This window comes from Macaca nemestrina, chromosome X (assembly GCF_043159975.1).
Source record: "Macaca nemestrina isolate mMacNem1 chromosome X, mMacNem.hap1, whole genome shotgun sequence".
Lineage (NCBI taxonomy): Eukaryota > Metazoa > Chordata > Mammalia > Primates > Cercopithecidae > Macaca > Macaca nemestrina.
In genome coordinates, this window is record NC_092145.1 from 151,338,515 (window position 1) to 151,364,854 (window position 26,340).

General features: G+C 44.4%; 1 protein-coding gene across 6 annotated transcripts in view; it reads right to left on the minus strand.

Annotated features, from left to right (window-relative positions):
* Positions 1 to 26,340, minus strand: part of LOC105478105 (transducin beta like 1 X-linked) — a 257,027-nt gene that overhangs the window by 158,901 nt on the left and 71,786 nt on the right. The window contains exons 1-2 of one of the 6 annotated variants that reach the window (XM_011735089.3): positions 1,549 to 1,694; positions 178 to 223 (exon numbers count right to left, since the gene is read on the minus strand). The exons of 3 other annotated variants lie outside the window; for them this stretch is intronic. The gene's annotated coding sequence lies outside the window, so the exon portion shown is untranslated. Of the gene's footprint in view, positions 1 to 177; positions 224 to 1,548; positions 1,695 to 26,340 lie in introns of those variants that run through there. 2 more of the 6 variants (XM_071088962.1, XM_011735090.3) reach the window with 2 other exon arrangements.

Sequence of the window (26,340 nt, forward strand, 5' to 3'; positions counted from 1 at the left end):
TAGTGCATCATGAGGTAGAAAAGAATCCTAATTAATCTCTTCCTCATGTCCCAAAGCACTGTCTCCACATTTTGCAATGAGGATGAAGCTTAATTTTAAATCTAATTGTCAAGCACTTTATTTATTCACTGTAGTTATGATAAAAGTTTCTCAACACCATATGGTCCTGGTACTCACGTTTCAGTTTCCATCGTTTGCAAAACACATCTGACTCCCTCCTCACCTGGAAAGGTCAACAGTACTGTCTTCAATTTCATTTAACAAAACAGCCAGCAAATCCCTTCAGGAAAGCAATTAAATATGCTCAAACAAATTCAACTATTCACTTACATAAGTATCTCAAAACCTAGGTCTCACCAATGTCTATAGAGAGGGAAAGAAATAATCAGCTAATTCAAGGACTGGGTCCTAAAGCATACACATGCACAAACACATACGTGCACACATACATATGAACACGTATATTTCTATTCACAAACCAAACTTGCTTCAACCGCCACCTCCATATTCAGGCCATAAAGTTCAGCAGCCGCACCCATATGAATTTCACAAGGCTTCACTTTCACCCCAGAGAACATGTTTCTATACTCATCCTAGCAGAAGAAATCAGAACTTACAGAGAACCCAGATATCGCTTTTCCGACCTCAGTGCTCCTGTCTCCATCACAGTAAAGTCCCCTGGCATTCTTCTCCACAGCCTGTTTGGATGGTGGCTAACAGTTTCCCAATTCTCTCCTCCTGCATTACCCCGCACCACCAAACAACCTCAACACTCATACAAATACTGGTGCTTCACTCTACTGAAAGACGCTGCGGAACTCCTACAAGGCAGAGACCCAAATTAACCAACTTTCTGATTCTTACCCTTCTGGAAATGGGTGCCTTCATAATGACTTCTAAGCCCCAGCCTTTTCCAAAAATGGAAATTTTTAAAAGGTGGTGGTTGGGGTGGGGGTGGGGGGGTGGGGGGCTGGAGTGTCAAATGTCATGGTGATGGGTTGTCGGGAATTCTGTTCTAGCCTACACAGACAGTCAGCCCTGGCTCCAAGCTTTTAGGCCTGTGTTCCCAACTGCGGGTGACTGTGCCCCTTCCAAGAGGCAGTTGGCAATGTCTGGGGATGTTTCAGGTTGTCACAACTTGGGGTGGGAGATGTTTCTGACATCCTACATCGGCCACCTCGGTAAGAATGACAGTTCTCTGGGACTTGCGTATTTCACTTTGGGTGGTGGAAGGAGTTGGGAGGACCTGATTGTGTAGGTGTCATCTGTAGACAACAGGAGGTGGAATGAACACAGAAAAGGGGTTTTCCATCCCTAAAAAGCCCCGGCAAATCAGCTTCATGAACAGCTCTGCAATCTGTCTACACCTGCTTCATGAACACTGTGGAATCTGTCTGGACCTACTCCCCATCTTCGGTCCACGCTATTAGCAAGGTCTCCTAACTGGTTTCCCATTCTCCAGCCTTGTACCCTGCGAGAAAACCCACATAACCAACTCTTAACAACTCTCTGCTACCATGGCCCACCTCACCCTCTGTGACACCTTACCAGCTGTCCATGCAGAGGTAAGTCTTCCAGGCACGCACCTTTGATTCCAGAGTGAAAGTGAGAAGCAACGCAGGGAGCTTGGCCTCAGAGCCTTTTCTGGTTGTGACGCGAACAGATCCTGTCACTCTATCTGGGACGCAGCTGGCCTGGCAACAAACAGCACAGATGCTGGGCCAGAAGGACTGAGGGCGAATCACCGTCCCCCCCGTGCCAGCAGTAGTATCCTTGGGCCAGATGTCCTCAGTACCTCCTGTTCTCACCTGTACAGAGAGGATAACTGAACCCTCCCAACAAAGTTAGCAGGTGGATGCTATCATTCACACATGGAAAGAGCAGAGAACCCCCCTGGCATGCAAGGAACACTACATAAACATTGCCTAGAACTGCCTTTGTCGTGGAACTCCACAGGTGACAGAACTAGCTTGCAATCTGTCAGTTACTAGGTGCATGGTCCCAGACAAGAATCCATGAGTCTCACAAAAATGGGGTGAAGGATATCTAAGTTCGGCAGCTGATGGAACAGAGATACTATATGTAAAACACATAGCCTAGCTCCTGGCTCATCAAAACTATAAACCGGAGGGCATTATTACCAGCCATGATGAACAGAACAACCAGGGCTGCCGCACTGATGCAAGAAACGCTGCAGATATTTCCTTCTTATAATTCGAGAAATAACTCCCCATTCTTTCCACAGTAATCCTCATTTCTTGGGACACATTTAGGAACTTTTACTTCAAATACTTCGTTTTCATTTTCTGCTTTCCAACAAATGTTATGAAGTATATTGAAGGCGACGAGGCCCAGTTTTCAATGGGGTTTAGAGGAAACTGTTCCCCAACAGTAATGGAGATAAGAAAAAGAATTTCCACTACATTCAATGTAACTTTAAGCCCAATAATTTTTTTTGATTCCAGCAAAATTCAGTGATGCAGGAGCTCCATTAATCATTATGAATCTTTCTTTTTCTAAATTGATATTAAAGAACTTTATCTTAAAACTCTACCCAGGGCCTAAGCACCAGCTGCTTTTGATAGAGCATTCATCATAATAAATTGAGAAATATACTTCATCTTGATGTACTTCAAAAGGAAGCAGTTAGATTAGAATAAGATGCCACTAACACACCAGAATTCAAAAGCTACTGCAAACCAACAACCTCCAAAAAGCCACAGCACTATTATCCACTGCAACACTTCTAACTCCCCACCCAGGAAAGGAAGAGAAAAAACTGGGGATGGCTTCCAAAAACACATACAAAACAGCAGAAATAAAGTAATTCACTGGGTAAACTGGGGCCAAGAGAAGATCATGGTAGGACAAAGGAGATGCAGCTGAGAGGGGAAGGCGGTACCCAAAGTTTGCAGTCGGATACAACCTGAAATCACATGGAAGGGAATTGTCAATCCAATTCTACGTTTCCTAGACCTCAAAGAAGGAACTATAGTTAGATGCTGGATTCACAGTATCTAAACAGTAAAGAAGATACAAATATCAGAAACACAGCACCTAGACTTCTGACACATGAGCAAAATTTCTCCCAGAAAGAGGAAACTGTGGACTACATACAACGCTATCCTCAGTAAATACACAACACAGTTCCTTGGGACACTTCTTAAAATAACCCTCAATATGAGATAACTGTACGACACCAAAGTCCAGCTATGTAAATCAAATTTATGAGTGCATAAACAACACAGAAGTGTACAGACCTCCCTGCAGCTTGGTTTACTCCAAGGACACATCTTAGAGATCTCAGAGTCCCAACTGGGCTGCTGGTCTCCTGGGGATTACAGTAACACCACTGTAATATATTGTAAACACACGGACATGCCAATAAATATACCACTTCCACAGTACTATTTTTAACACAGGTGCCTAGTAACCCATCATACGGCCAGGTCCTGCCTTACTACCCAATCTGTAACCACTACGTTCACCTCTTTGTAACTGCAAGTGATACCACAACAAAAAGCAAAAACCAATTTTTATATACATATATATACGTATACGCATATATGTATATACGTGTGTGTATATATATTTTTTTTTCCTTTTTTTTTTTTTGAAATGGAGTTTCGCTCTTGTCGCCCAGGCTGGAGTGCAACAGCAAGATCTCGGCTCACTGCAGCCTCCACCTCCCAGGTTCAAGCAATTCTCCTGCCTCACCCGCCCAAGTAGCTGGGATTACAGGTGTCCGCCACTACGTCCAGCTAATTTTGTACTTTTAGTAGAGGCGGGGTTTCACCATGTTGGCCAGGCTAGTCTCAAACTCCTGACCTTGGGTGATCTGCCCTCCTCGGCCTCCCAAAGTGCTGGGATTACGGGTGTGAGCCACTGTGCCTGGCCAAAAACCAATTTTTAAGTGTCAAAAAGTTTCACAGATCACCTACATAAAGAAAGCATGCTGCACTCTTATTATGTAATGTTTCAGGAAAAAATACCAAATGGTAAAAATACAGAATGACTGTAAATTGAGTGACACCTTTAAAATAATTTGTGTTTCTATTAATCACACTAGGGTCTACAGACATTTGCAAAATACTTGAGTCAACTGACTTCAGTTTATAAACAATGCCTAGTGTGTCTGTGGACAAATTTCCAGATTTCTGGAGAAATACTTATAAAATATCTAGCATTAAAATTGTTTCACAGATTTGACTGGGAATTCCAGGAAAAATTTAATGAGCTAATGAGGACTTTTGTTTTAGTCCAGCAATACATTCTGATTATTTATTAAGTGGGTTCTCCATGCCCATTAAACACAGGCATTTCCCCAGCGTTCTGCCCTTGTACCTCTCTTCCCTCTGGCATCACTCCCTTGTCATGTCACCGAATGTGGTGGCTTCTTTGCAGAAAATGCTAAAGCTCTATTTCACGCCCATATTTCCTCTGCTTGCTTCATATCTCCCTGTCCAGCATCCAAAGGTCACTATTTCAAAAGTAAATTTGTTCTCCCCAGCCTGATTCTACCCTTTAACTCCTCAATTGCTACCCTTTACTCCAAAGTCCAAGACCTTCCAACTGTCATCTTGGACTCATCTCTTTCCCTCTCCCATCCCCCTCCTGGTATTCCATCAATCAGACCCCAGTCCTGTCGCCAGAGCCCCAAAGCAGCCCCATTGCATCTCTCTAAGTGCACTGCCACTGCCCTCTTTGGCACCCTGGCCTTTGGACGGTAACACAGAACTCCCTCTGCCTGCCTGTTTCCCTTGCAAATCCACAAAACCTCGTGACTCTTCCTAAAGCATAAGTCTGATCTCATCTCGTCATTCAAAAATATGTAACGGATTGTGTCGCTGTTTCAGAGAACAAGTCCATGCTCCTCTTCCTGCCTGACCGACCTCGTGCTTCCTACACAGCCAGCAAAGTAGGGTCTTGGGGCTAATGCCCTTTCCAAGAATAAATTCTATAGAACACTCTGACCGGGCGCCATCGGTGGCAGCCAGAGTTAAGGTCCATCCCCATCCAAGGTGTCCACATCCTGATTCCCAGAAACCATGAACAAGTTAAGTTGCATGGCAGGGAGGAATGAAGGCTACAGATGAAATTCAGGCTGCTCATCAGTTTGTCTTTAAAAAAAGTAAATTATCTGGGATCATAAGAGTGGTTTTAACAGAAGTGGTTCGTCAGAAGAGTCCTTTCAATGTAAAAGGGGAAACGCAATGTGAAAAAGACTCGAACAAGCAGTGCTGGCTTTAAAGATGGAGGAAGGGGCCATGAGCTCAGGAATGTGGGCAGCCTCTAGAAACTGAGAAAGGCAAAAAACAAACAAACAAACAAAAACAAAACCCAGACACTTAACCCTCGAGCCTTCAGAAACCACCACCACCCTGCAGATGCCTCGATTTTAGCAGAATAAGACCCATTTGGAACTTATGACCTCTAGAACTACTTTTTTTTTTTTTTTTTTCAGTTTCTTTTTATAGAGACAAGGTTTTGCTCTGTCATCTAGGCTGGGGCACCCACATGGCTCACTGCGGTCTTGACCTCCTGGACTCAAGTGATCCTCCCGCCTCAGCCTCCAAGTAGCTGGGACTACAGGTGTGCACCACCATGCCTGGCTTTTTTTTTTTTTTTTTTCAGAGACAGGGTCTTGCCATGTTGCCCAGGCTGGTCTTGAACTCCTGAGCTGAAGCAGTTCTTGCACCTCAGCCTCCTGAAGTGCTCAGATGACAGGCATGAGCTACCATACCCAGCCCAGAACTGTTAAGATAGTAAATGTGTGTAGTTTTAAGCATCTAGGTTTGTGGTAGTTTGTTACAGCAGCCACAGAAACTAATCCACCTTCTCCCCCACCACTGCATTCTCATTGTACTATATTCAGAACATCTGACAGCACTGAATACTTTGTACTTTTGTTTGTTTGTTTGTTTTTTAGACACAGTCTCACTGGCGACTAGGCTGGAATACAGTGGCACAATCATAGCTCACTGCAGCCTCTAACTCCCAGGCTCAAATAATCCTCCCACCTCGGCCTCCCAAGCAGCTGGAACCACAGGCATGTGCCACCATGCCCAGATAATTTTTGTATTTTTTTGTGGAGATGAGGTTTTGCCATGTTGCCCAGGCTGATCTCGAACTCTTGGGATCAAGTGATCCTCCCACCTCAACCTCCCAAAGTGCTGGGATTCCAAGTGTAAGCTACTGCACCCAACCCATTCGTTTCTTTATTCTCCCATCTACTCCAACCAATCTTTCTGAGAGGCCGGTTACACCACATAGATATGAAAGAGGGGCCTGACTCCTTTCTTCCAGGTTTCCTAAAGTAGTTCATGGTAGTCCCTAATTTCATCTTCAACAAGGAACCCTCTAGGCATTATAAGAGAGATTCAGAAAGTTCTCTGAGAGAGAATAACAAGTGTTGGTGAGGATATAGAGAAACTGGAACCCTCATACATTTGCGTGCGAATGTCAAATGCTGCAGCCACTATAGAAAGCAGCCTAACAGTTCCTCGAAAAGTTAAACATAGTGTTGCCATATGACTCAGCAATTCCACTCCTAGAAATCTACCCCAGAGGAATAAAAGCATATGTGCATGTAAGCACCTGTACACGAGGGCTCACAGCAGCTTTATTTATAACAGCAAAAAAAAATGGAAACAACCAAATGTCCATCAACTGATGAATCAGTCTAAAAATGTGGGATATTCATAACAATGGAATATTATCTAACAATAAAAAACAGGCCAGGTGTGGTGGTTTCAACTTGTAATCCCAAGACCTTGGGAGCCTGAAGCAGGAGGATCGCCTGAGCCCAGGAGTTCAAGACCAGTCTAGGAAACATAACAAGACACTCTCTCTACAAAACTGAAAACAAATTAGCCAGGCGTGGTGTTGTCTGCCTGCAGTCCCAGCTATTCGGGAGGCTGAGGTGGGAGGACTGATTGAGCCCAGAAGTTTGAGGCTGCACCGAGCTATGATCCTACCACTACATTCCAGCCCGGGCAACAGAGCAAGACCCTGTTTCTAAAAAACACAAAATAAAAAAGTGAAGGATCAATCCATGCTACAACATGGATGAACCTTGAAAACTAAATGAAAGAGGCCAGATATAAAAGACTACATGTTATATGATTGGATTTATATCTAATGTCCAGAATATGCAAATCCAGAGACATAAAATGGATCAGTGGCCGCCAGGGGCTGGGGAGGGTGTGACTGCTAGTGGTTATAGGGACGCTTCCTGGGGTGATGACAATGTTCTAAAATTGTGCTGTGTCGACGTCTGTACAACTCTGTAAATTTACTAAAATTCACTGAACCTGTACATTTACAATAGGGGAATTTTATGGTATGTAAATTATACCTCAGTAAAGCTGTTTTTTAAAAAAGTGATCTGAGATCTTTGAAGGAAAGACGATCTATGTATGTGTGTATAAATGATAAAGACAACATATATTACATTGTTACTATACAATCAGAAAACTAGACTACTTCTGATTTTTGAAAGAACAAAAACTCTTCATTTGCTCTGGGATCTGCGAGGATTTTAAGTAAGTGTATTTCCTCTGATGTCAAAAGCATGATAGCATAATGTAAGTTAGTAAGAGGTACACAAATGGCTTTCTAATTCAAATTATACCTGAACAATAAACTGTATTGAATCAAGTCATATTTGTACATAACATGATTTTCAGCCAGTTTGTGATGAAAACTGAAATGCATAAAATGTGTCTTGTTACAATCACAACACAATCTGGAAGACAAAATATGCTAGAATATCTGCTTATTCGGAGTTAATAATTCTAATACCTGAAGCCCACTTTCCTAAGTGGATTTTAAATTCAATGTAAGTGGATTAAGAAATTCAATTTTCTGTTGTCACATAGGACAAAAGGCTTGGAAAGTGATGGTAAAATATATTTTTAAAAACTGAGACCGGGCACCGTAGCTCATGCCCGTAATCCCAGCACTTTGGGAGGCCAAGGCATCTGGATCGCTTGAGTCCAGGAGCTGAAGACCTGGGCTCTTCACCCATGGACAACATGGTGAAACTCCATCTCTACAAGAAATACAAAAATTAGCCGGGTGTGGAGGTGCACACCTGTAGTAGCAGCTACTCAGGAGGCTGAGGTGGGAGGATCTCCTGAGCTTGGGGAGGTTGAGGTGACAGTGATACCTAGTCTCAAAACAAAAACAAAAAAACAAAAAACAACCTGCCCGGTTGTACAGCTTCTTCCAGTGTTAGTACCAGCACCTTTAAGAAGAAGATGTATGTAACTTATCCTCTATAATTTTAGCTAATTTCTATGAATATATTCCTTTATTTTGGACTGAACCATTATTATAAAAACAGAATTTTATAGGTTTATTTTCCAATGTTCTTCAAAAAAACCACAGTCAACTTTGGTCATTTATGCTTAGCATAAATCACACTAGTCGAATCAGATCAATAAAAATGATAAACTGCTAACAAATTTCACCACGAGGCTGTCCTTTCTCATTACAAGAGGAAGGAGGAATCTATAGAAACAGTTAGCAAAAGTCCCAGGCCCTGATCTTCTGCCAGTGATTAGCTGACCCTCCTTGCTCCACCGTATTAAACTCGAGTCTACCATCTGGTGCTCACCCACTGTCTGCGTTTCCTGTTGCTGCTGTCACAGAGAATCTCCAGCTCGGCTACCATAAGCAACATAGATACGCTCTCTTAGGTTCTGGATGTGCAGTGTCTAAAATGGTTCACAGGGCTGTGTCCTTTTTTAAAGGCTTCAGGGGAGAATCCGATTCCTTGCCTTGTCCAGCTTCTAGAGGCCACCAGCATCCCTTGGCTCGTGGGCCCACATCACTGGGGCCTCTGTGCCCATCCTCCTATCTCCTCTGGGATTCTGTTCCCCCAGCTTCCCTATTCCACTCAGAAGCACCTCTGCGATTGCTCTGGGCCCACCCAGACAGCCTCCCTAACCTCATCTCGATATCCTTTTGTCTTTGTTTTTTTGAGACAGTGTCTTGCTCTGTTGCCCAGGCTGGAGTGCAGTGGCACAAACATGGCTCACTACAGCCTAAACCTCCCGGACTTAACTAATCCTCCCACCTCAGCATCCTGAGTAGCTGGGACTACAGGCGCGTGCCATCATGCCCAGCTAATTTTTAAATTTTTTCTAGAGACAGGGTCTCTCTCTGTTGCCCAGGCTGGCCTTGAACTCCTGGGCTCAAATAACCCTTCCACCTCAGCCTCCTCCAGTGCTGGGATTACATGAGCCCCTGCACCTGGCCTTGAAATCCTTAAATCACATCCACAAAGTCCATTTTGCTATGTAGAATTACCTATTCACAGGTTCCAGGATTAGGATGGAGATACACCTTGAGGGCCATTATTCCATCTACCACAGCTACCAAGGACCATTTTGAGAAATGTGAAAATGATTTGGAGCCCAGGAAACAAGACACAAGCACCAGGTGATAGCAGCAGAAACAGGAGTTGTAAAAGCCAGCATTCTTGCAACTATTTTGACCAGTAGTAGCACCCTTTCTTTACTTTGGGCAGATTCACACATGTCTGCCTTCTTTTAGGACTCTGTACTCACAAGGTCTACGGCCTCCTACTCATCTGTAGAAGATTGTGAGAGGACAGGCTTTAGACTCTGCCTTGGAAGTGTCATGGTTTAGGTTGGAGTGATACAAAGAAGCAGGCGTCAGTGCAAGCCCGGCCAACTCTTCCTCAGGCAACCTTGACACACAAACATTGATGCAATTTATACTCTTATCTTATTTCATGCTCACATGTACTGTTATCCCCAAGTCACAAATAAATAGACTGACGGTGGATGATCGCCCAGGACCACACAGGGTCAGAGCTAGGATCTGAGTTCCACACCACTCCCCTTTGACCAAACGAAACACCAGTTGTCTTCCTCAATGCCTACGCGGCCACCTCAATCCCCAAACACCCCAACCTCGTCATCCCCAAACACCCAAACTAGAAATGTTATTTTGAAGGCAAGAGAAATATAACCACCAGACTTATAGCCCCAAAGGGTGGCCCATCTGGGACTCCCTCCTTCCAGTGCCCCCTCACTGCACAGGGACGAACCTGGCCTCTCTCGGCCCACCTGTTTAGGAAACCAAACTCCTCACCTCCTCCCTCCCCTAAAGGCTTTGCAGCCGGTCCTGCAGGCCCTTCTCTTCCCGGTCAGCTCAGCACCACCTGCACCAGCTCTGCCCCCTGCAGTGGGGGTCACTTGCAGCCTCCCTATCTGACCAGATTGGAGAGTCTCCCGGGGAGAAACTATGCTCGATGCTCTGGACGACTCTGGAGCCGGCCGAGCGGCTGTCATGCGTGTGCTTATGAGAGGTGCACCAGGACTCCATTCGCCTTCCTTAAACTTCACATCCGAAGCCCAACATGGAAAACATCGCATATCTTCTCCACAAATACCTTGGAACGCAAGTGTTTCCCCAAACAGCCATGGGCCAACACAGTTCTTCCCCGATCTTCACAGGGAGTATATATCAGCCTGAGAGCCTCTCTGCTTTACCCCTCACTGACTCCACACCGGGAAGCTGAGGCGGACCTCGCAACAGAAGCCATTTATATGTGCAAAAGGACATTTGTTTGAAATACGCTGCACTAAAAATTGGGACACCGTGAACTACAGTTTGAAAATAGAAAACCTACTCTACTTGGAACCTTCAGCAGAACAAGAGAGGCCCCTTGATCTTAACATCAGCGTCACCACCACCATGAAGAATGCATGGGAATGTGCTCACCGCCTCACCTAGCACTGTACAAAGAACACTACCCCATGAGAGGCCTTGACCAGCGGCACCATTCCTCCACTCTACCCCAAAAGGGCCTCCTCATAACTGGCCTCCCCCTCCCCATGCTGACAAGGTACTGCAGCAGCACAAAGGAAACCGATCCCCTGGGCACAGGCTGGACACCCATCGTATAACCAGATCCCAGGGGACAGGTGCACTGCATACTTCATGTGTGCGCTGAGCAGAGTCATCTACGCGTGTATGTATGTATGTATGTGTCTATACATACATTTTGCATTAAAAACCCATAAAGTAAGGCTCCTACACATCCCCCAAGGCAGTTCCTCCACCTCTGGCACTATGAACATCTGGGGCTAAATCATTCTTGGTTGCAGGGGCTGTCCTGCACACTGTAGGATGTTTGGTAGCATCCTGGGCCTCTACCCACTAGATGCCAGGAGCACCACCCATTTCCCCAAAACGTGACAACCAAAAATGTCTCCAGACACTGCCAAATGTCCCCCAAGGAACACAACTGCCCTGGTTGAGAACCACTGCTGTAATCTACCAAAAGTTCCCAAGTCTGAGAGCAGCCTGCGATTATTTAAAGCATAAGCAGTCCTTGAAACCAGAACAATCTACTTTCCCAGATTATAATGAGTTACAATCAGAATTATCTTCTTTGGAAGGTCTTAAAAATGTAACAAAGGGTACATCACATTTTTTCCCTACATTCCATAAAAACGACCAAAATGTACACTCTTACAAGAGAATTCTGTGGAAGTCATTTTTCCACACACAAAAAAAGGTCAATATTTTACCGAGATGATTTTGAAGAGTCTAATAAAAATCAAAGTTGCTTTCTTTTGGGAGCTTTACACCAAAGGCCTGTAATTAAGGGAGGGAACTCCGGAGACAGCCCTATATTGTATCAAGCCCCATTACATCTTTTCCTTGGTTGATTGAGATTTTTGTAGGTTACATAAATATCATTTTTGAATGACTGTTTATTTTCATTCAGCTTGTGGACAAACAATAAAATGGACTGCTGGAAACAGAGGCTACATTAAAGCTCTTGTTTTATCCTTTTAACTATGACTCCAAGAAAGATTTCCCTGCTTTTGTCTGTCTGCCTCTTTCTCCCCACCCCCTACACCCCCAATTAAGGTAAAGCCGTGGTGCAGAATCACAGGAGTATTTCTGGGATCCCAGGCCCACACCTCCTTTTTAAAGCAGCCAAGATCAGAAATACAGTGACTCTGGAAATGAGAGCAGTGCTCCAGGCGGGCACCGAGTGACTGCTGTTGTGGTGTACCCCCTCTGCGCATTGTACCCTGCATTTCCAGAGCTGTCTGATCTGCCACCACCCTCCTGGGCTGAAGGCTGGGTGTCATGAAAGCATCCTTTACACTGCTGTCAGGAGCTGAGCAGAAGGCGCCAGCGACTCAGTACTCTTTTCCTCCAGAGATCCTAAATCAGTGAACTGCTCTGAGCTACCAAGTCCAGACTCTGAACCATTCATGTCAGATCAGATCGTGACCCCCAGCCCTCCCATCCCCAAAGAAACAGCCATCAAGTGAAGGCATCGCAGAATTCTGCACAGCGAGAACAACTTTCTGTATAACGAAACTCCATTCCACAAAGAGGCCTGCCTGGGAAGGAAGGGAGGGAACAAGCGCCCTTTCTTTTGAGTCGTTAAACCTAAGAAAGTGAGTGGCTTTTACAACCGCTTGGGACGCACAGTCTTCTGCATCGGTTTGGAAGCTCTCATTCCACGGGTGGGAGGGGGCGTCGGCAGACTCTTTCTGGAAAGGGCCAGACAGTAAATACTTTAGCTTCAGTGAGCAGAAGGCAAAATCAAGTATATTATGTAGTGACATTTAATAAAAAGAGAAAATAAATCTCTCTGAAACTCTGACAAAAATCAAAATGTATGACAGTTGAAACTTTCATTTTATATCATTTTCATGTGTTATGACATAATCCTCTTTTGGTTTTTTCACCCTGGCCATTTAAAATGTCAAAGCCATTCCTAGCTGGATGGCCTCACTCAGGCTGAAGGTGGAGTCTGACCCAGGGCTGCTGTTTGCAGAACCTGCCGCTGAGGAGCACAGTGGATGTGGACCCCCACCTCCTGGCCACAGACCCAGCTGACCCACCTCCAGGCCTGGGGAGACTGGCTGGGGTCCAGGGAGCAACAGGCAAAGACAACAGAGAAAGGAGGGGCAATCCAGACTTTGCCCTTTGTGAGATGAAAAGGGCTTCCTTAGTGCAATGCACTTTCTTTGGAGGCTGTCTGCACTGACAGACTGAACTCAAGGGCCAGTTGCCGTCTTCAAGTAAGCATGAGAAAAAGCATCATATTGTTCACATGAATTATAACGCTCACCACTTAAACTTTGCGCTTTACTTTTTATTCCACATTTTGCAAGATTTTAAATCAAGAAAGACTGCATTGCAGGTTCCTGACAATTCCTGTGTTGCACACAACATGAACGTGAATATCAAGAAAACACAAAAGGTCCCAGGTTTATCTCTTCTCAGCACATCACTAGAGAAACCCTTCTAATTCCAAAAACACGAAACCCCTACAAACTAAGCTTAATACATCTTAAAACATTTGAGACTAAAACTGGATGCACCCATGTGTTAGGTATTGACATTAAGGAGACATGGGCATTTTGAGCAGATATTTGGTAAAGTACATTTTATTGGCAGTCGTCATGGTTTCGCATCAGTTCTCTCAATAACTGACCTGCATGTACACATTTCAATTCCACACACTGTCTAACCACCGTGATGAAAATCCCTAGATGGTCTCAACTTTCACGTTTTGATAATAAGGTTTTGGTCACAAAAGTCTACTGAAAAAGGTGACATTTTTGCTGGTATACATGTAAGACGTAGCATTAGACCTTTAAATGGGCGGCTTAAAAGCTCTAAGTAGATGCAAAAAGAAACAAAAAAAGATAAAGCAAAAAATAAGGGCAATGAACTGAAGAGGTGAGTGAAAACGGGGTAGTGGGATAAGGATGGGAGCTGAGAACTCCGAGCAAACCTATTAATGGAGTTTTGACTTTGGACCATGTAAATGTTTTCTATATTTGAAAAATACTTAACTCAAAGAGAATAAAATATGCGTATCTTAAAATTCAATAAACATGAATAATTTAACTTATGTATCAAATTGGTAATATAAACATCAGAGAAAAATTAAGTAACTTTTGCATACTGTCTGTACACCCACAGTGAGATACATCCTAAGGACAAGAGAATTTCAAGGAATCTTGAACTTTATTTCATTGTTTTGGTAGCAGTGGTGGTGGCAGCATAAATGTAAACATTTCTGAAACCTTTTTTTGTGTCTTATAGAAGAGAATGGATGTGTCAATATGTTGTTGCTGCAGGCAGCAGATTCTCACTACAGAAGCGTGATACTAGATGGCAAGAGGAAGGTTAGGAGGCATCCTGTGGAGCTGGGCTTGAGAGGGAGGGACAGTGTGAAAGCATACATAGAAACATCTATTTCCCTGGGGCTCTGCACCCAAGGAGCCCAGGAGCAATGATATCCCCATAGCAATGAGCACACTCAGTTCTCAGTTCCTGGTTTTTAAATATTAAGTATCATTCTCCAAGGCTCTTTGGCCAAAGGCTGATTCAAGGTGAGGGGCAGGGAATTTCCACTGGGAACCTGAAACCTCTTCCAGGCCCAGAAAGAAAGGACACAGATATGAGGCTGGGCGCTGCGGCTCACGCTCGTAATCCCAGCACTTTGGGAGGCCAAGACGGGTGGATCACTTGAGGTCAGGAGTTTGAGACCAGCCTGGCCAATGTGGTAAAACCCCGTCTCTACCAAAAATACAAAAATTAGCTGGGTGTGCTGGCATACATCTGTAGTCCCAGCTACTTGGGAGGCTGAGGCAGGAGAATCGCTTGAACCCAGGAGGTGGAGGGTGCAGTGAGTCAAGATCGCGCCATTGCACTCCAGCCTGGGTGACAAGAGTGAGACCCTGTCTCAAAACAAAAACAAAAACAAAAAAATGAAAGGACATACATAGATTAAAGGACCTTATAGGAGCATAACAAAAGAACCCAGGCCCCATCCTGAAGGGGGCATGACAGAAGAACACAGTGCCCATCCTGAAGGGGTCCCCATTGAACAAATTTAGGGCAACACTGTGCATCTAAGAGAATAATGTAATGACAACAATGTATGACACATTTTTAAACATTAAGAATAAATGAGTCCATAGTGATTTTTAAAGGTCAAAACAGAAAGCTCTTCTTTAAGAATGCCAACTAATAAATGAAAAATAAAAGAATTAGAAATGCATCATTTTTTGACCAAAAATGTACTAGATCAGGATTCAGTTAAATAGTAATTATTTTTGGCTATCTGGTCTCTGTCCCAACTCAATTCTGCTGTTGTAGTGCAAAAGCAACTGTTAACAGACAACACATAAGTGAACAGACTTGGTGGAGTTTCCTTTTTTTTTTTTTTTTTTTTTTTTTTGAGACGGGGTCTTGCTCGGTCACCCAGGCTAGAGTGCAGTGGCACGATCTCGGCTCACTGCAAGTTCCACCTCCCAGGTTCATGCTACTCTCCTGCCTCAGCCTCCTGAGTAGCTGGGACTACAGGCACCTGCCACCGCGCCCGGCTAATTTTTTGTACTTTTAGTAGAGATGAGGTTTCACTGTGTTAGCCAAGATGGTCTCAATCTCCTGACCTTCTGATCCGCCCGCCTCGGCCTCCTAAAGTGCTGGCATTACAGGCGTGAGCCACCGCGGCAAGCCATAGTTTGCCAAAGCTGGACTAATTAATTTATGGTAATCAATGGATACTAAAACCACCAAAGGAAAACCATCGTGAGGAACAGAATAATCATACCATCTCACTGTATCATAACACAGATTACTCATTGGTTACAGAGAGAACGGAGCTTCAACAGGGAGCCATCTGGTGGATACACCTTCATCAAGGATCGAGAATGAGATTCCGAGCTCCTGAGGGAATGCAATGGGAAGTATAATCATCAGCTGTGCAGCATTCCTGCCAAAACTGTTCAACATCACTCTAATCACATTGGGAAACAGACAAATCCTCAAACTCCTATATCATAGAAGGTTGGGGGACTCCTCTAGAATACAGGAGACTAAAGAGACGTAAAATCAAACACAATACACTATCCATGAGTACAACTTGGAGCAAACAACTGGAGAAATTTACATGTGACAGCATACTTAATAAAAACATCATATGTTTAATTATGAGGTGTGACAACCCCAAGAATGTAAGTACCATGGTTTTGTAAGAGAATGTCCTACGTATCCATGGAGTGAAAGGAAGGAGAAGAGGAAAGTGAGGGGGGAAAGGGAGAAACCTCAGAGTAATAAGAGAAAAGGTACATTTGGGAAAAACGTTTAACGATCCATGAATCTATTCTTTCAGCTTTTCTGAGGGTTTGAATTTTTTTTTTTTTTTTTTTTCTTGAGACAGGCTCTCACCTTGTCACCCAGGATGGAGGGCAGTGGCACAATCAAGGCTTACAAGCCTTGAACTCTTGGGCTCAAACGATCCTCCCACCTCAGCCTCTCAAGTAGTAGGACTACAGATGTGCACCACCACACCTAATTTTTCATTTTTTTATTTTTTGCAGAGATGGGATTTTGCTATTTGTCCAGGCTGGTCTCGAACTCCTGGCTTCAAACGATCCTTCTGCCTCAGTCCCCCAAAGTGCTGGGATTATAGGCATGAGCCACCACACCCAGCCAGGGTTCGAAATTTTTCAAACTATAAAAATGGGGTGATCAGCCTGGCCAACATGGCAAAACCCCGTCTCTACTAAAAATACAAAAATTAGCCTGGCGTGGTGGCAGGCACCTGTAATCCCAGCTACTAAGGAGGCTGAGGCAGGAGAATCGATTGAACCCGGGAAGCAGAGGTTGCAGTGAGCTGACATCCTGCCACTGCACTGCAGCCTCGGCCAAGAGGGCGAGACTCATCTCAAAAAAATAAAAAATAAAAAAAAATTAAGGGGAAAATAACTACATAAACCTTGGATTTAACTAAGTTATTCCACTGCCTCACACCAGTCCCACTTTGCTACTACTTGCCTTCAACAAAATACCCAATTAAGTCAGTTTCTGTATTGAAATAAATATTGAGGCCAGTTACAGTGGCTCACGCCTGTAATCCCAGCACTTTGGGAGGTCAAGGCAGGCGGATCACCTGAGGTCAGGAGTTTGAGACCAGCCTGACCAACATGGAGAAACCCTGTCTCTACAAAAACATGGAGAAACCCTATCTCTACAAAAAATTACAAAAAAATTAGCTGGGGGTGGTGGTGCATGCCTGTAATCCCAGCTACTCGGGTGGCTGAGGCAGGAGAATCGCTTGAACTCGGGAGGCAGAGGTTGCAGCGAGCAGAGATCGCACCATTGTACTCCAGCCTGGGCGACAAGAGCGAAACTCCGTCTCAAAAAAATAAAAATAAATAAATATTGAGTAAAATATTAAAATAAGCAAAATAAAAACTGAAATAAATGTTTAATGTCGTTTAAGAAAAAAAAAAAATGCTACTCGCTTTGCATTTGTGCCATGCTGTCTAGTTAACAGCACACTTTTGCATGTCTGTCTGGAGTCTCCCAGCCACGTACGTGCTGGGCAGGCATGAGGATCCCTCACCTCTGCACACTCGGGCGGGCCTGGCATTCTCCAGGGAACCCTGCACGCATCAAGCTGAAAACAGCCAGAATCTCCAGTGCAGCCCGCTTTCCAGACACCATGGGGTCCCCGGCTCTTCGACTAGACACCTCACCAGAGTTTCACAGACCCCATGGGATAGTAATGCCTGTATTTCTCCTGATCTTGACTTGAGCAAATACATAATAATTAGTAGGAGCTTGGAATACTTTTAATTAATTCACAACAGCATTTATACACATTTCTTGGGATGCTGGGTGAAAGTATCTGTTGGAGTAATTTGCCCCAACTCCTTGCAAAACTCCCCCTGCCAGACCCTACCAGGATCTAAGTGGGGGCAGGGGTGGGGAGGGCAGGGAGATCTGTGATTGTTTTTTGTTTTCTTAAGAATAGCAGATAATCCTTTTAAAACATAATGAGTTTAAGCCTCAGTGACATCTGCAGAGAATGTTCTGTGTTCGGCTACTGTCTCTCAAGGGTGGTGGCCTGCTCCGTATGTGGAGAGTAATCCTTCACCCCTGTTTCTTGGCTGTGTTAAGGGGCAAGGGTACATTGGTGTCATTTTTGATACTGGAATTTTTGATTTGTGTCGAATTTTCTGTCACCTGTCCCGATACTTGGCACAAAGAAGACTTTAGAGAAGCTCAATCAAATCGGCAATTTAAAAACAATTGTCAACAGAGAGTCCCATACATGGTTTGGACAACATCCCTTATACCCAACACAGGAGAGCCATCAAGGGGCAGGAGCGGTCACCTGCATACCCCCAAGACAAAGGGCCACACTCTCACAGCTCTGCCTCCTCTTTCTCCTGGCCTCTCACAGGTGGGCTGGGATGCCCCACTCAGTTTGTGAGCCAGCAAGAGGGAGGAGGGGGGAGGAGGGAGAAGGAGGGGCGGGGGAAGGAGCCAAGTCTCTTCGAATCAGGAAAATACCCATCTGATTTCAAAGTCACCCGGCCTTCCTGCTACTCTGAAAAGTGAGACACACGCAGAGCTTGGACATGGCCAACTCAGGCCGACCTCCCCACAGAGATTCCTGGCCGGCTGATTTCCCGTTCCTTCCCCTCGACAACAGACTTACCCACAACACACTCACATGCACACCCAGAAGAGCCACAAAATCAAATCCAGGGAGGCACTGAGGGTGATCGGCAGGCACAGGCGGCCAGAATCCGCGCACATGGATTCGCATCCCATGCCCCCACTTTCTATGCCTCTGCTGCCATGGGAAGCCCACCGTGCGTCTCAAGCTGTTCTCTCCTTGTTGGTCCGGAGGGATGGTAACGCCCACCCTTCCTCGCTCACAGGGATGAGTCCAGGGCAGGTGACATGAAGGTGTTTTGAAAACACACAGAGCAAACACAAACGTTCGGTATGGTGACACGTGGCAGGGGACAGGCCACGGGCTGGCACTCACTCCCACTGCGAGGCAATTCTTCCCTCTCTGCAGCACCCAGGGATCGAATGACTGAGCTGTCATGTGACAAGTGACAGCTTCTCCATACACTGCAGCGTCCGGGGAAATCGCACTCATTGCAATTCGGGGCTCTTGTGAACAACAAAAAATATACAGTCGTGGAGAATACAGTCTGGTGCAGCGGATGCTTATGTTTTAACCACCTCTTGTGAGCCCTACCTAACAGGGTCCCAGTTTCCCTCTGGGCAGTTTCCTTTCCCATTCTGCCTTGCAAATAGCACTGAGAGAAGTTACCATGCTGCGAATACAACGCTGCCCGCTTCTGCTCCAGTCTCTTCCAAGCGCGAGGAGGGGCCAAGGCAGCGTGTTCACAAGCTCAGATCATGACGAAAATTTCCAAAGACAAGACACACTACCCACAGTTAACATGGTGGCCCCTCCTCCTTCAACTCTGATGCCCCCATTCTAAAAGAAAATGCTGGGGAAGTGGAGCTACCGAAATGCTGTGGTTACATCTATCTATACGGTCCAGGAGTATCCAAGACAGCTGTGTTGCTGCCGGCGGTAATGGTGTTGGAATGGCTTCCAGGAGCAATTCATTTGGAAATAAATCATCCAGTGTCAGGACAGGGTGAGTGGGGCCAGACAAGCACAGCATGATAGGGGCAGCCTGAGGGTAGGAGAAGCACAGTTGGAAAGGATCAAAGCCAGAAGCCAGTCCGTGGAAAATTCTTCCGTAGAATTTTTATCACTTATCAAGTCATTTATCAATTTTTATCATCCATCAAATGCAATTACAGGCAAGTTTCCAAAATTTAACTAGGCAAAAGTTCATACTACCAGTAACCACTTGTAAATTGCTACAACAATGGCAATGACAAAACTGGACCCTAAACTCTCTTGCTGCTTCCTTACCTGAAAATGCTACTGCAAAACCACAGCAGAGGAAGAGACAGTTTATGAATATACAGATTTTTGTTAAAAAAAAAAAAAAAAGAAAAAGAAAAAAGAAAAGAAAGAAAGAAAAAAGAAAAAGATATGGAGGTGGATCAGGCAATTAATTCACATTTTCCCAGACCATGAAGTTTGTGATGGTTGTCAACTTTAAGAAAATTAGGAAGTAGTGACTCCAGGCCCCTTGAATCCTAGCGAGGGTCATTCCTGGTGGGAATACTGCCAAGTGAGGGGTGACCAAAAGGCTGCATGGCTTGTCCCCTGGTCCAACCTGGAGGTGGGCACATGGACCCCAACTCAACCAATTAGCTTACTATGCCTATGCACACACACTCACTTTCACACATACTTTGAATCTTGAACTACCAACACTAGAACAGAAATGTGTCTTAACTATCTTCTGCAGCTGTGACGGTGTCCAGGCCACCAGTGGCAGTCGTTCCTGCCATAGCGAATGTTGCTGCGTTCCCTGTTTTTTGTTTCTCATCTCTGCAAAGCTTCCTTGGTTCCTGCTGCTCCTGCATGACAGCCGCCCTGCCCTCCATCAGTTCCCACGGGCTCCAACAACTCTAATAAACCCTGTGAGCTTCAGTTAGCCAGAACCCATTTCTGCTGTTTGTTGTTGGCTAAATCCAATCTAACCATCCAGTGTTTCCATGTGCAAGGCATATACTTTTTTTGTGTTTTTTTTTTTTTTTTTTTTTTTTTTTTTTTTTTTTTTTTTTTGGTCACTGGAGAAACAGAGCTGAGCTGGTCAACTCTAGCCCTGGTAGCATGAAGCCCAACATACTGGCTTTCCCACATTACATACCTCACATTCGATGAGTAAGAAATTCATGAACAAAAGGATTATATACCATATGGCTTTATGATCATTTGTGTCTACAATATTAAATTAGTACAATTAATTATAGTTAAATTCTGCCAAGCAACATTTTTGTGTTTTTGTATGGTTTGGTTATGTTTTTATATTGTCTGATTTGCAGGCTCCTTCTTTCCCCTGGTGAGTGAAATCTCTCTTTGTTCACTACTTAACGCCTCATAACAAAAAGTGAATTCTGACTTTTGTTTTCAATTAGAAAGCAGAGGTTGAGTTAGAAACTGGGGTAATATGAATACAGCATCCTTCTCTGATTATTGACAGAAAAAGCATTTTACAACCTTTAAAAGACAATAAAAGAGGATTTCACAAACAATATAGGATGCTGGACCAACTAACAGTAACATTTCCTGGGGCTTGTCACTAAATTGGACATTTTTCCAAAGAACATCCAAAGCACTAGTGAATACATAAGCATCTTATTTAAAACTATAGGAAAATATAATCCTGACCTAACCACTGAATTTAGACTTGTTTGTGATGGAAGACTCAGCCTTTTGTTAACTGTTCATATAAAACATTTTGCTCTTCCTAAGTCAGCACATATTTGAAGGAAAGACCAACAATTGCCTTTGGCATCACTTCCCTCGGCTGCCCCAGCTCCGTGCTAACAAGCGCAGTTTAATTTAACTTCCCTTGTGAAATGGTTCACTTTATAAAGAGAAAAACAGGGCAGGAAGACTTCATCTCCAATGGAAGGGCCACCGCCAGAGGTGGGCCTTTCCGGTTCACAATTTCTCTCTGGCTTGCCTTCCCCCTCGCCAGCTCACGGGGTTGGCCTCAAACAAATTTCAACACAGTTGAGGGGCATCAGAACACCTGTCTGGCTCTGGCCACATCCTCTGCAATAACCAGGCTCTGCATGCCTTGCTGCTGTGAGTCAGTTGCCACCTAGTGTATAACCTTTGCTAACTTGCACCCCATGCCTGCATCTTTGTCTTGGTAACCCACCTAGTACACTAGACCCTCTAGAACCTGAATCTTGGCTAGTGCATAAGTGTTCAGTGCTACCTCTGACAATGGGCAAGTGATGACGATGATGATGATTAGTTACTATTATCTCTGTCCCCACTGAGGATAGGGCCCACAACTTCATTTTAAACTGTAACACTTCTTGTGCCAAATTCTTCCTGCATTACAACTACCACCTACTGTGTACATACAGGTTATTCTGCACCTATTCTGGATATTCTGTTCTGCCTGCAACTATGAATGTCTTTTAAGACCCCATCTAGAGCCAAGTATGTTCTGTGGCACATTCCTGAGTCACTGGGTTAGTCTAGTTCCAAGTCTCAGCTGTACTGTCTAGTAGGGTTTGCATTTGGTGGGACATGCCCTGCCCACAACTTGATAATGAAGGGGTTGGAGGGGGAAGACGTAATAACCCAGTCTTCACCTGTTTGAGCTATGTGCCAGGCTCTGTGCCAGGTGCAGGACTACAAAGACCAGGATGGCGTGGGCCTGCCCATGACACAAAGAACAGTTTGGTGAGGAGACAGATATCTCAAAAGACTATCACAAAACAACCCAGAAGTGCTATAAAAAATATTCTCAGCATTTTACAGAACACTGATGAGTAGTACAAAGCCATCTGGGTGGGAAATGGGGCTGCCTGAGGAAGGTGATACCTGAGCCATGCCAAAGAATAAGTAGACCTTAGCCGTGAGGAGAAAAGGGGAGTAGGATCCATCACAGAATACCCCACACATTTATAACAGAAACTAAACTTTACCAAGTGCCCCTGCACCAAGATTTTGCCTATGTAATCTCATTGACCTCACACAACAACTTTATGGAGGAGATATGGTCAACTTCATTCTTCCGATTAGGAAACCAAGCAGGAAAAGGTTAACTTGACAAGGTGCCACAGCTGTGCAAAATGGTGGTGACACAATGCACCCTAATCTGAGTAACTCTCAGACCAACACAATTTCTATTGTACCTACGACCTTCATGGAACCACACTCTTGTGATAAGGGTCACAAGAAGCTCTTTGTGCATTTAATCAAGTATGCAATGTGCCTAGATGTTCCTTGTCATCCCCAAACACAATGTATCCTTTTCCTCATTTTGGCCACCAAAAGATTCACAAAGGGAACAGAAATCAAGACTGTCATCCTCTCCTCTCAATATCTCCCATCAGAGTAACCCTAACTCACCGCTTCTCAACCGTACTGTTATCTGAGCACCACGTTCCCAGCAGCTTTTGCTGGCAAGGACAGCTAAGCCCTCCATCTGCTGTACTGCCTGAGGCCTTATCTTGTCCTGAGAGGAGGGGCCCCAGCGGGCTTCTCCCCAGCAGGTGCACATGCACTCTGGCACCCTGGCACTGGGTCATGCAACCTTTCCCCAGCTGCCTTTCCCTACCAAAGGCAAAGCATGCGGACTTCAGGCTCATCAGAGAACGGAAACACCCTCTGGGGCTCTGGACACAAGGCACCCTCAAACAAACATCACCCAGGAAACTGATACCGAAAACAGAGCTGGAACCTCCCCCTCACCCTTCGGTACAAGAAAAGCATTGAGCAAGAGATAGGATAGCAGTTTTACAAGCGAGAAAGTATGAGGCTAATCTGTTCACAAACAAAGCACCAAAGAGAAATATCTGAAGGACATACAGTCTAAAGTTTCAGCAGAGGATGGGAGGCTGGACACGTCCTAATATTTCAACAGATGTGTCTTAGTTTAAGGATAGCACACATAAAAACTTTCCTTTTACCGAGTTTATCTTTGGTAAACTAATTTCCCAGTCGATGCCCTTGGAGAAATCTGTGTTAACTATGTCATAGCTCCCAATAATAAAGGACACCTGGGCAAACATGGCCCATGATATCCAAGGGAAATCTGAACCGCTTTTCTGCTATTGAGCAACATAAACCAGGCTGAAATTATTAAAATGGAGAGCAGCATGGTTACTACTAAGACCTGGGCTTTTGAAGACGGTGGAAAAAACCCAGACATTAAACCTAATGTCCAGTCCCATAATTGCTATTTTAACATTAATGGAACCTCCAGACATCAAGCACAGTGCAAACGTCCCAAGCAGCGAGCATTTCATAATGCTCACTGGAGTTGGCGCCCCCACCAGGCCCTCAACGCCAATGACCTGATCTCAGATGCACGCTGGTGCAGTTTGAGTCTGGTCACAGTCATAGAGCATCATGTTACTTCCAAAGCTTTCAACTCTGAAATTCTCATTTTGGTCCTCACTTCCCGCCACACCATTCCCCCTGCCTCGAGTGGCCTCACAAACCAGATCTGGCTCTCACCAAGGCCCCAGTCCACAACTCACTGCAGGCCACCCCTGCCTTCCCACCCAAACTAGGTCCTCAGGGCTATCAAGCCTAGGGTTGTCCTGTCCAACACAGCAGCCACTAGCCACACATGGCTATGTAAACTTAAATCAATGAGAAGCAAACATATGCCAATGCTCATATAGCAGCATTATCCACAACAGCCAAAAGGTGAAAGCCACCCACGTGTCCTCTGACAGATGAATGGATAAACAGAGTGTAGTCCATCCATACACTGGAATATTATACAGCTTTAAAAAGGAAGGAAATTCTGACGCATGCTATGACATGGACGAAAACTGAGGACGCTGTGCCAAGCCAGACACAAAAGGACAAATACCATATGATCCCACATATAAGAGGTCCCTAGAGTGTCAAAATCATAGAGACAGAAAGTAGAACGGTGGTTGCTGGGGCTGTGGGGAGGGGAGAACAGGGAGTTTGTGTTTAATGGGGCAGTTTTCTGTTTGGTATGATGAAAAACTTCTGCAGATGGATCGTGGTGAGGATTGCACAATGTTATGAATATTTAATGCCATTGAACAAGTGTACTTGGAAATGGTTATGATGGCAAATTCTGTTATATGTATTTTACCACAATAAAAAAAACTTGGGGTAGGGGGTAGAGAGAGGAAATCTATCTGTAAGAGCAAATTTTTCAATATGCCCAAACAAGAATATTAGGACCTTTTAATTGTTCTTGTAGATCATGTAGATCACTCAAGACCACAGATGGCTCAAAGGTAAAAATCAAGATCCCTTTGGATCCCTCCCTGCCCAACGCATTGTGCTTTGCTCACAGTAAAAGCACTCAATGATACTGGCTACATGGCAACAAGTACCAAATGATCACATGAGAGGTCTTTGGTAATTCTGAAAGGAAATTAGTGGATTGACCTTACAGTAATTGCTTCAAGACTTAAAAAGAAGGATTGGTAACTTAACGGCCTCAAAATCTTTCTCAGCACATTCAAAATAAGAGAAAGCCTTTTGTAAATGCTTTGCACTTCTTGTCTCACCACTGGAAGAGGGATTAAAGTCACCGCCTTGGTGCAAGAGGAGAAAATGTCTCTATGATAAAAGTCAAATTAGCAGTATTTGACCTCCGGGTAATTTCACTCTGCAGCCCAGTTCCCCTTCTGCTGAGGTTAAATGCACAACAGTGGCCAGGAGACAGCCCATTTTATAAGAGTAACATGTGTCTAGTCTTATCAGAATTAGCTCTGTTTTGATTTTATAGCTAAGTCAATGAGGCACTTGGATTCTGTGGAAATTACCTCATAATTATTACCTGTGCACAACAAATGTAACTTATTTAACTTTACAGGGCATTGCCAATAAGACATGAATAGTACATGATAAAAGTGCTCAATTGTGGCCAGGCACAGTGGCTCACTCCTGTAATCCCAGCACTTTGGGAGGCCAAGGCAGGTAGATCATGAGGTCAAGAGATCGAGACCATCCTGGCCTACATGGTGTAACCTTGTCTCTACTTAAAAATACATAAATTAGCTGGGCATGGTGGCATGCACCTGTAGTCCCAGCTACTCAGGAGGCTGAGGCAAGAGAATCGCTTGAACCCGGGAAGGGGAGGTTGCAGTGAGCCGAGATCGTGCCACTGCACTCCAGCCTGGTGACAGAGCAAGACTCCATCTTAAAAAAAAAAAAAAAAAAAAAAAAAAATCCTGAATTCTGATGCTAGGGCAAACAAGAATTATCCAAGACACTTAAAATTGGATAGCTTTTTGTAATGGCCCAATAATAACGACTGTAATGCAGCAGCTTGTAAGGTGCTTTAAAAAACAGAAAGGATATGTACTGAGGTTATCACAGAAGACTGCCTATGCCTGTTCACTTCAAATGGCCAGAGTTCGTTTGAAACACAGCACAACTGTGTGCTTCTAGTATTAAAATTCATGTGCTGCAGCCCACATTAGTGGATTCAGGCTGATCGATTTCAAACCATTCTGATGGCAAAGGGTGAATCATTCGAAAATGTCTTGGGAATACGATATAGGACGCAAAATGCTCATTCCCCACCTCTAGTTTCACCAATTCCTCATACCAGCACTATCTATTGAATGATGTCACTCTGATCCTCGTATGCCCACTAATCCCATTTTAAAAACTCACGCTACACACTCTTTTCAAAGTAATCAAGTAGAGAGGTAGTCCTACATACTCAACTTTAAAGACTAGGATGTTTATACCCAGACAAGTGAAATATAAGGGCACTGTCCTTTAACATTAATTTTAACAAGACATCAGAGCCAGATTCGATCATTTGGATATAATTAAAGAGTGCAAGGTTATTTTCACAAAACCAGAAAGACTTCTCTGAT